An 11073-nucleotide genomic window follows, 5' to 3' on the forward strand; every position below is an offset into this window, starting at 1 on the left:
TGATATAAAGGTAACAATAAAGATGTAGTTTATAGTATGGTTTCTAACTGAATTACTGTAAATCCAGTAGACATCACAAGTAATCATAAGATTTTGCGAATGAAAGGAATCCTGGGAGGAAATGTAGGCCATCCTCTTTGGGGCAGGTACTTAAATCACTCCTGAACAATATGTTTTATATACTTTGCTTTAAACCTCTTTTGAGAAGGTGCCCAGTAGAGTACCAGTGTCGTTGGTCTAGGAGTCTAGAGCCCTAGATAAAAGGCCTCTCCACTCCTGACCCATTCTTTGATCTTCACGTCCCTTTCTGCCCTTCCATTGGCTCATCTTTAAAAGGAGGGGCTTCCCGTTCTACAGTACTGTAATTTTATGACAGCTTCATTCTTCTCCCTTAGAAAGTTCCTGGTGTTTCTGAACTCTTGAGAACCTGGGACTTGAGCTGGGCCTTCAAGGACAGGTAGGATTTGGATAAATGAACACCATCAAAAATAGGAGTTTGAAAGTGTGATCCCTTATTCCTCCCCAAAGTCTTCTTGTTAATATTGTCTTGTGCAAACCATTCCTGTTGCCCCTCCCCAACTCTTACTGCCCTCTACTACCCCCAATTACCATGGATTTATTTGGTACATATGTATGTATGTATGTATGTACGTGTGTGGAGAGGGAGAGATAGAGAAAGGTGTCTATAGACATACACACATACTTATACAAGGTATTATACTAAGCTATTAAAGTTTATTTATTAAAAGACTTTTGGGACACTCTCCTCAATTGACTGTAAACTGCTTGAGGGCAGGGACTTTTGTATTAGCCTCTCTAGCATCTGACACACAACTGTTGATTGCTATATTGAAGAAAATAACAGGTGGAATAATACCTATCTGAGGAAGGTGAAATTTTGAGGTTGGCTTCTCACTATACAGGGCCTTGAATAACTCATCCAATTTTAAAATGTTTCAAGTGAAACCCAAACAGGTGAGTTTGTTTCTTAAAGGCCAAAATGCATTGCTAACAAAGATTTGAGAGACATCTCAGGCTTCCATTGAAGGTGGTCGAATTTCTGGGAGGGTCTGCCTTCTACACCCAACCACCTTAGTTCTCTAGCAGTCAGGAAAAAAACCCAAAACTTGATTTAGTTTTCCGGACAGATTTTAGGAAAACTAGAGCAGGTTGTATGATGTGGTCAGCATAAGGCTGCCAAGATACCACTAGTCAACTCTGTTAAGCTTCTGACCTAAATCAGAAGCCATTTCAGAGGAGGAAAGACACAGGCAAGAGCACGTCACGTGACAGGAGAGTGTCCCTGCTCTTGTTGCCATGGTCACAGATCTTAAGACTTCAGGTATGCCTCACCAGCACCATGTGATTACCCACCAGTTGGGCTCAGGTGGGACTCCATCCAATCATCCAAGTTATTTGTGAAGGTTTCATGAAGGTTGATGCTGACTTTTATGTAATGCTGGCCTGGAAGCTACTTAGGTGGATGACCCTGCTCCCACTTCATTCACCCAATATAGCATTTAAATATTCTCAGGTGCTATCTCTGCTTCCATCCTGCCATCTGAGGACAGCTGCCCTCCCAGTCAAGCAAGATGATGTTCAGTCTCCTGCTCCTCTGGAGCCCTAAGTAGAGGCAAAGCCTGTCTCTATGCAGTCAGGTTTGTAATAAAGAGGAAGGATAACTCTCTGTGCTGTCGTTTTATGCGATAGGAGCAGCTATCAAGTGGGCCCACCTCAGCAGAATCTGCTGGCCTTCTGGATTTAAGACCTCTAACCCTTTTAGATACACAGTTAACTGTGTCCTCTGCAAGAGGAGAGTTTGAGCTCCCACTCCCATTAAGAGAGAAATCAGTCTTCACAGTTGGAAAATTTGAAGCTGGATGAATGAAAAAGAATTTATTAACCATTTGCTATGTGCTTATCACAGATTTAGAGCCAGAAGGTGTTATTTATTAGTTATTTAGGTTTTAAACATGAGCTTATGGGGCTACATGTAGCCTACAACACAACCAAGTGCAGCTAAATCAGATTTAAATGTAATTGGGGAATAATGGGAAATAAAAATACAACCAAGATCCTATTGATAGGTGGTTTTCTAAGTCAATGTGTGGCCTATAGAGGGATCCTTATATATGGTTTAATGACCCCCATTTTGATTTGAGTTTGACCCCATTGTTCTGATCCAATCCCCTCATTTTATAGTTGAGGACAGTCTGAGAGGTGAAGGGAATTACCGAGGTCACATGGCTAATAAGAGGCAGAGCTAAATTTTGAGCCCAAGTCTTGAGTCCAAATCCTAAGCCATTCCCATGGTAACACAGTACCTCCCAGGTGGTTGATTATTTGGCCTGAAATATCTACACATTAGAGTCAAGGGGAACCTTAATGACAATTTTGTAGATCTTCAGTCCTTCCTCCCACCATACCCCACTCTAAAGAGGATGAAATAGAGGCCCACACAAGGGAAATGACTTGGAAAATTAGAATTTTTTTTTTTTTTGATAATAGGCAGTGAGGAAACTCCATGCTGGTAAAACATTGAGAGTTAATTATTGATAAAACTGAATTCACTTTCCATCTCTTGCTCTGCTCAATCATTTATGGTAGCATATGATTAATGATGTTATCTGTAGGCCTAGCTTTAAGATTATTTTCCTCTAAGATGCCATCAGGCACAATTATCACTGTTTTTTTATAAAGGCAGTTCTTGCTCTTTTTTTTTTTTCTGGAGGGCAATGAGGGTTAAGTGACTTGCTCAGGGTCACTTGCTCTTTTAATATTTGTTGCAAGAGACAGCTCAGTGGTATGTGAGATTGGAGTGGGAGGTGGGGAAGGTTAGAGGAGGACTTTTTCTAATTGTCAGAAACATTTGACAAAACTTCGAAGGTGCTCAAGTGAACAACCCAGGGTAGGAAGGGATATCTTAGGAAATAAAAGCAACATAAAAACATTTGAAAGAATGAATTCAATATGCTGTTCCTGAATGGAGATATACATCTAGAAGAAAAAAACCCAGGAATATGACTAAATCACTGTTTGAATTCCAGCTTTTCTGGATAATTAAAATTGCAGGTCACCCAGAGAGCAATGGAGACACATGGTGGGTGTTTGTGAGTAAGTTTCAACATATTTCCAATAAAAGATTGTGTGGGAGAAGCTTCATAAAAAAAGTTATCATTGAAATTTGTGTCCAGAAAAGGAGGTGGCCTGCATATGTAGTGGGAACAAGGGATCATGGATGGACAACTCATGGACACCCACATAATTTGAGTTCTCTAGGGCAAGGATTCTGAACCTTCTTTGTGCCTGCAGCTCTTGGACAGTCTAGTGAAACCTTTGGAGCCTTTTCAAAATGTTTTTAAATGCATATTAAAATACAGAGAATTGGCAGCTAGGTGGCCCAGTGGATAAAGCCCTGGGGTCAGGAGTACCTGGGTTCAAATCTGGCCTCAGACACTTAACACTTACTAGCTGTGTGACCCTGGGCAAGTTACTTAACCCCAATTGCCTCACCAAAAAAAAAGTAATGGAGAGGGGCAGCTAGGTGGTGCAGTGGTTCTTCTCAGTTAATATTGAAATATCAGGGAAGCTAGAAAATCTCCCAGGGTTGAAAAACTTTGCACTAAGAAAGGATCTATCTACTCATCATGATTTTAATCTCATTATAGTCATAATGAGAGCCTCTGTTATATTCATTTTGATTTTGAAATCTCCTGCCATTTCTTCTGACTTGTTTAAAACGCCAGCTTCTCATGAATTTCTGTGTTGGCACTCAGTTTAAAAGAAAGGACCCCTGGCAATCAGGGGAACTTAGGCTTTACCTGTCTTCTCACCTGCAACATGTTTCCCATCAAGCACTCCTTTTAGGGAAGCCTTTTTTTATTGGACACCCCCAGTTTGTAGTGCCTCCCACTCCCTGCAAAAAATAATCTTGTCTAGTTCATATATAGTTTTATGAGCACATGTTGTCTCCCCTAAAAGAACATAAGCTCCCCAAAGGCAAAGACTTTCTTTTTTTGTCTTTGTAACCCCAGACTCTATCACAGTAATTTATTATGAGCACATATTAGGTGCTTAATAAATGTTTATTGAATAATGGATTGATTTTATGATTACTTGTATTTGATTTGGATCAGCCAATATTTATTAAGTGCTTGCTATGTTTGTCTCTCATTGTGCTAGATAGAAAAACAAAAGGGAAATAGTTCCTGTCCTTAGAGAGCTTACAGGCTGTCGGGAGGAGGGGACAGGAATACCAGTCAGTTCATATAAGGTGACTTGAGGAGGGGCAGTGGCCTGATGTTGGATGAGTCAGAAAGCCCAGGGAGACATTACAAATAGTGCCAAGGTAAGGAGTTTGTATTTTATTCTAGAAGTAATGGGTAACAACTAAGATTTTTGAGCAGGGAAGTATTATAGTGAGATACGTACTTTAGGACAGTTATGTTGTTAGCACAGTGCCTAGCACAAAGTGGGCACTGAATGAAGATTGATTGTGTGGAGAGTGGGTGGAAAAAAGAAATTGGAATCAGACCCTGTAGGGATTTATTACAGTAATCCAGGAGAGAGAAAGAAGTGATGAGTGTCTGAACTAGGACGATACCTTGGCAGCAGAGAAAAGGGGATATATGTGATGTTAAGGGCTAAAATTCTAGCTAAACTGTCTAAACTATTTAATGAGTGGTCGCCAATAAATTATAAGCTTTAGCAAGAGTTAGACTTTTAAGCATTTAAGGAGAATAAGAATTTGATAAAGAGAGAAAAAGGCCTAGATTCCTATCTATTAAAGGGAGAGCACATTTCTAGCTCCCCTCCCCACCAGCGTCCTGAGGAAAGCACGAGACCAAGTGCCAGTCTCTTCCTTACTCCTCCCACTAGCCCACGTCACTTCCTGACACCAAAGAAAAGACTCCTGGTCTTGCCCTCAAAGACCTTCGCTTCATGGGCGGAACTCTTCTACAGTAAGTCTCCAGCAGGTGGCGTCATTCCAATCGTTACAGTGAGCAATACTGTGGGGGTCATTTAGCTCTCAAACTTTCCATGGGAAGTTCTCAGGATCGTTCTTGTAGAGTGTATAATAGATTCTGATGTGTTTGCCTGTGCCTTCCTTTTTGCTGGTTATCATTTGGAAGATTTTCATATAAGTTTCTTTATGACTTGTCGCTTTTTTGCTTTGCTAAACTAGAAACTAGAGTACTGGATGGCTTTGGAGCAAGTCTGGATTCTGACACTTATTAGCTGGGTTAATTTCTTAAAAGTTACCTAACTTCTCTGGGGTTCAGTGTCCTTACCTGTACCATGAGGTCATTGGCCTGGATAACCCTTGAGGTCCCTTCCATGTGTAGATTGAAGATCCTCAGATCTCTTCCTCCCCACTGTCCTTGAGATTATTAATCGTGAAATGTCACATATTTCTTTTGGATTTCTGTACCTACAAGTTGTATTTTTCTCGGTGAACTTTGAGTTCAATAAGCTTTCACATTCCTATATCTCATATGGCTCAAGAGAGTAGGGAACAGAGAAGGAACAATAGAATCATATTGAGGAAAACGGACATTTCCCTAGCATAGAGTGACTTTCAGAGGACTTTCTTCCTATCAACCCAGTGAGGGAGAGAATGAAGTATTTTTTTTTAAGATCAAAAATACAATTTTGGTTTATTAAGATTGTGTGGAATTTCTATCGGCAAATATAAACAAAAACAAAGTAATACCTGTAAGTGAGAGTGATTGAATAACTGGTTTTTGGAAGACCTGTTATCATGCAGTAATAATTAGAAGGAAGGAGTGCAAGAATTTTTTTTAAAGCTCATTTACTATGCCTCTCAGATCTGGAGATAAAATGCTAAAAGTAAACATAGTCTCTGTCCTCAAAGAACTTTAATGGAGAGATTGCCCACAAAAAAGACTGGTGGCCATGGAGGGGTACTGCCTGGTTTCAACATGACTGGAACAAATGGCCACTCACAGGTAAAGTTCTTCACCTCTAATCTTATCAGGATGCTGCTAACTCAAGCCTTGATTGATACCACTTCCTTCAGCCTCCCGAATGAAGTATTTTAAATCCTCATTTTGTAGATGAGGAGGTCCACAGGGGTTAAATGGCTTGTTCAACATCACTAGCTAGTCAGCGCGGGATCCAAAAGCCAACCCTAAGCCTCCGAATTCAGATTGTCTTTCTGGTGCACCAAGCTATTTGTTCTGCCTTTCCATTATTTTTCTAAGTGCTTTTTGATGGAGAGTTTATCTTTCAAGGAAAAATGTTCTTAAGCTTCCCATCAATGGGATCATACTCCCCACTCTACCCACCACATACCTTCCTATTCCTTTCCCTTTATCCAGAATTCCTCCATATGAGCTGCAGATTCGCTGGGAAGGCTTGATCAAAACACTATTTCTAAGGCAAAGGAACTCTCCATGATAAACAATTGTCTCTAAATTTTTTCAATGAAAAATGTGCTTAGGAAAGGTCATGAAGATCCCTGAGGAACTCAAACAGCTGGTAGGGTTATCTGTGCAAAAACCAATTTACAGAGTCTTGAGCAAGTATGGAATCCCAGTGTTGGTCTGGGTCTTGGAGACTATTCAGACCAGGGTTCTTAACCCTTTCTGCATCATAGAGTCCTTTGGCAATCTAATGAAGCCGTGGACCCCTTCTCAGAATCGTGTTTGCTGTCTGCATTCAGGGATGTACTACTGGTAAATACTTAACCGAGTCTGAAAAGAGAAACGTGCCCACAGCACATTAGAAAGTTGAATCTGGACTATTAATATTTTCTCTATCACTGTCTTAAGTCTGGACAATCAACAAAACAATCCAGGCCTGATTTGTTGCATTTGTCAATTTCCAAGATGGAAATACACCAAAAATGTTGGTTTAAGCTAAGTATCAAGCACCCTACCTACATTCATAATTGAGGGAAATGCTAAATTTCAATTAGAGAGTAGTGAAAATAAGGATGTAATTTTTCCCCATTTAAGTTTGTACGACCCCTGGAATTTATTTGTGTACTGCTTATAAGTCTGTGGACCCCACGTTAAGAACCTATGGCCAGGGGCAGCTAGGTGGTGCAGTGGAGAATGCACTGGCCCTGGAGTCAGAGTACCTGAGTTCAAATCTGGCCTCAGACACTTGACACTTACTAGCTGTGTGATCCTGGGCAAGTCACTTAACCCCCATTGCCCCGCAAAAAAAAAAAAAAAAGAACCTATGACCAGGGGCAAGTAGGTGGCTCAGTGGATAGAGCACCGGCCCTGGGGTCAGGAGGACCTGAGTTCAAATCTGGCCTCAGACACTTAACACTTACTAGCTGTGTGACCCTGGGAAAGTCACTTAACCCCAACTGTCTCACCAAAAAAAGAAAAAAAGAATCTATGACCTAGTCTAACTTCCCACCCAATGCAGGCATGGCACCCCTGATAGAGGATTATCTAGCCTGTACTTGGATATTCCCTTTGCCAGAGAGCTCACTACCAAATAGGACTCTCCATTCCATCATTGGACAGCTCAAGATGTTGAACCTTCTTTCTTATGTTGAGTAGAAACACACTTCCCTATAATTTCTGCCTATTGGTCCTAATTCTTTCCTCTGAAACTACATGGAATGAGTCTAATCTTTCCACACAATAGCCCTTCACATACTTGAAAATAAAGATTGGATCTTCTCTTGGTTTTGTCTTTCCCAGGCTAATTATCCCCAGTTCTTTTCCTCATTCCTAACAGGCCGTTCTCATTACTCATGTGTGGGCATTGCTCTATAGGTTTTTTATAGTGGGCGTGGAGCACTGGGGCCAAAAAGAGTCTCACACACCCATTCCCCATGATTCGGATTGCTGGGTAGTGAGCCTACTGCCACCCTAGGAAAACAAAAGCAAAAAACCTATGCAAATCTCACATATCCAGGTGGGGTTGATTTGAGGGTGGAAGTACAGACCAGCTGTTTCTTGAGTCCCCTCAGGAGCCCACAAGTAAAAGGTGTGTCCTCATCTAGGCCTGTGGAATGTGTTCCATGCCAATAGTCAATATGACCCCATAAGTAGCAGTCCAGAATCAGCTGTTCAGGGAAGTGGCACAAACTTGGAGGTTCTGGTAAATCTCTTTATCATTTAAGAAACCGATTCCTCATCTCTGATCAATTTCCCTGCCGTCATAAGGCAGTGATCGTTTAATATGGGACTGGCCAGACTCAGGCTCCAAACAAGTCCTTGGGCTGGGATCCGGGAGCCCCTCTTGTCTCTGTACGCCCAAACCTAAGGAGTCCACATTTGCATACAGGTAGTCATTAGTGAAACATCTTTTACTTTGGAAGTGGGAGACTAGGAAAAGGAAAGTTTTGCCTTCACTAATACTTCTTGGTTCCCCATCCAATGTGTAATTTGGTAAGTAAGTAGGTTCCTGGACTTTACTTACAGTGGTCCCCATTTTCATCTCTCCTACCCATGTAAACAAACAATACAATTCCTTCCCCGCCCCCCTTTTCCCCCTTGCCTAATACAGCATTTGTTTCTGCTAACAAATTTGTTTCAACTACTTCCCTACCATTTTGCTAAACACCAGAATGGTAGCTAACAACTGGCCTAGGGAGCTGGACCAAGTCAGAACTCTGCAGAGAACTCGGTTGTTTTCAGTTCTCTCACTTTCTCCACCTTGATTGGAGATGTTATTCCTGCCATCCCCATTCCCCAGAAAACCTGTCCCAAGGATTCGAAGGGAAAATTATGTGGGATTCAGGGACAAATGGCAAATTTACTTGAGTATTTTAAGCCAATATAAATAAAGGGAAAGTAAATACTCAAGGTACACACCTTTTTCTTTCCCTTCTCATCACACTGAGCTACTCAGGAAAACTTGAGTGGGTTTGTAGGTAAGCCAAGAATCTGCTTGATTTGACCGGAGGTCTTCTGACTCCATGGCCAATGTTCTTGACACTGAATTATGCTGCCTCAAGTAATTGAGGATGGTTTGGGTACAGTGCTTCCTGGAAACAAGGAGACAGGATGAAAATACCCCTTGGGGTTTCTCTTAGGCTTAGGAATTTTATTCTGGGTTCTCTTGTCTTATTACCTGTACTGAGATGACAGACATAGGACAGATTGAAAGTAAAATAAAATCCTGAGAGAGACAAGAAGAGGTAGCCTTTAGCCAAGAAGAAAAAGGTGTGATTTCTTTGTCTCAGCCTCTAGCCTTAGCCAAATGGGCTTGATGAACAGAAATGATGTTTGATGGAAGGAAAAACTTTGGACTAATTAGAGCTATCCAAAAATGGAATGGGCTGCCTTGGGATATACTGGGTTTCCCCTTACTAGAGGTTTTCAAACAAAACCCAGGGATAGGCTATGCCTGATTGGACTCTGACATGTCTCTCCACCCCACCCCTCCAACTCCCCCTTCCTGGAGCTTTTCGAGAGCTGGGTTTCTATCCGTGGTGCTGAATACTCTCATGGAGCAATTTATTTTTCACCTGGCTCCCTGGACAGTGCCCAGTCTCATGCTTTACCCTGTGCCTGCACGATATTTAAAAAATGCTGATGAATGAATGAAACCAGTTGGAGTGGGGGAAGGAGGGGAGCAGATTCCCAGCTCTCTCCAAGTGATTTTGCTGAAAGAGCAGCATTTCACCTCAGCTGGATCTAGGGTCCCCAGACAGCCAATTAACCACTATAATAGCACATGCAGCCTAATGAAGCCCATTTGGGGCTGTGACTTTAATGGAGATAAGCAGATTGTGAAGTAGCATAGGGTTGGGGGGAGAGGGACATTCTAGACAGGAAAAATAGTATGAATAGAAGCATGGAGGGCAGAATGAGAGCAATGCATTCATCGTCTTGTCAGGAGGCTGGCATGACCAAAGTAAAAGGTCTCTATTAAGGGAGTAATGTCCATAATCCAGGCTTCTTACTTTTCACTATTACTGACTCAATTGCTTGTTGAATCTAGGAGTGGAGTGAGCCAGAGTAGGCATTCAGGTCCATTTAGGTTTGATGCACTAGGAAACAGGGAGCCATTATAGGTCTTTGACTGAGAGAATGACAGAGTAAAAGCCTTGTTAAAGGAAGAGTGTTTGTTTGGCAGAAGTTTGCAGGATAGGTTAAAGGCGTAACTTTCAAAATATGTTTTTTCCCAAAAGTGTAATTTTTAAAGTGGTTTGTAGAATGCAATTACAGCCTCTAGGCTTTTTCCTCCCCACAAGGGAAACACAAGATATAGAGGATGAAAAGACATAGGTTTTTAAAGAAATTTTAAAAGCCAAATAGCTGAAAATTATCCAAATGAAAAACTTCAAATGAATAGTTTTCTTTACAGAAAGGAATGCTTTAAAACGTCTCAATTCTCTGCATAAGAGATAGTGACATAGAGTGGATAGAGAACTGGCCTCTGAGTCAGGAAGACTTAGGTTCAAGTCCCACTACACACACACACACTCTCTCTCTCTCTCTCTCTCTCTCTCTCTCTCTCTCTCTCTCTCTCTCTCTCTCTCTCTCTCTCTCGGTTCCCTTGATAGAATGTAAGATCTTTGAAGGCAAAGAATGGTTCATTCTTTGTCTTTGTGTCTCCAGTGCCTAGCACACAGTAGGTGCTTAGTAAATGCAGTTTTCCTTGTGCTGTCTGAACATCCCTCATGGGGTATTTTCCATTCTCACTACATTCGTTCACCTGATTCCCTGCCTGGAGAGAATAGCATAGTATATCCCCCTTTCTCTTCCATCCATCCAGGTGGCTTTTAAAATGCTTTAAACAAAGGTAAATCTTAGGTTCTAGCCTCTTATAGTTTTCTTTGTTAAGAAATTTGAAGTTTCCCTCTTTTCCTAATCCAGATGGGTTGTGCTAGTGCTCGCTTAGAGTTGCCCTCCTTATTTTATCTTGCCCTTCATTTAATAATAATGAAGTCTTGGATATGTATAGCAATTTGCCTTTAAGAGGCCAAAGCACTTTCCCATAGGTAATCGCACTTATCCTTATCCTGTTCCTGCATATCTGGGGCCAGTGACTTATCTCAGCTCTTTGGGAGTGGGAGGCTTCATGAAAGCAAAGATTCTGATTCTAGCTTCAGCTCTTAGTTGTATGACTATGGAA

Source organism: Dromiciops gliroides, chromosome 4 (genome assembly GCF_019393635.1).
Source record: "Dromiciops gliroides isolate mDroGli1 chromosome 4, mDroGli1.pri, whole genome shotgun sequence".
Classification (NCBI taxonomy): Eukaryota; Metazoa; Chordata; class Mammalia; order Microbiotheria; family Microbiotheriidae; genus Dromiciops; species Dromiciops gliroides.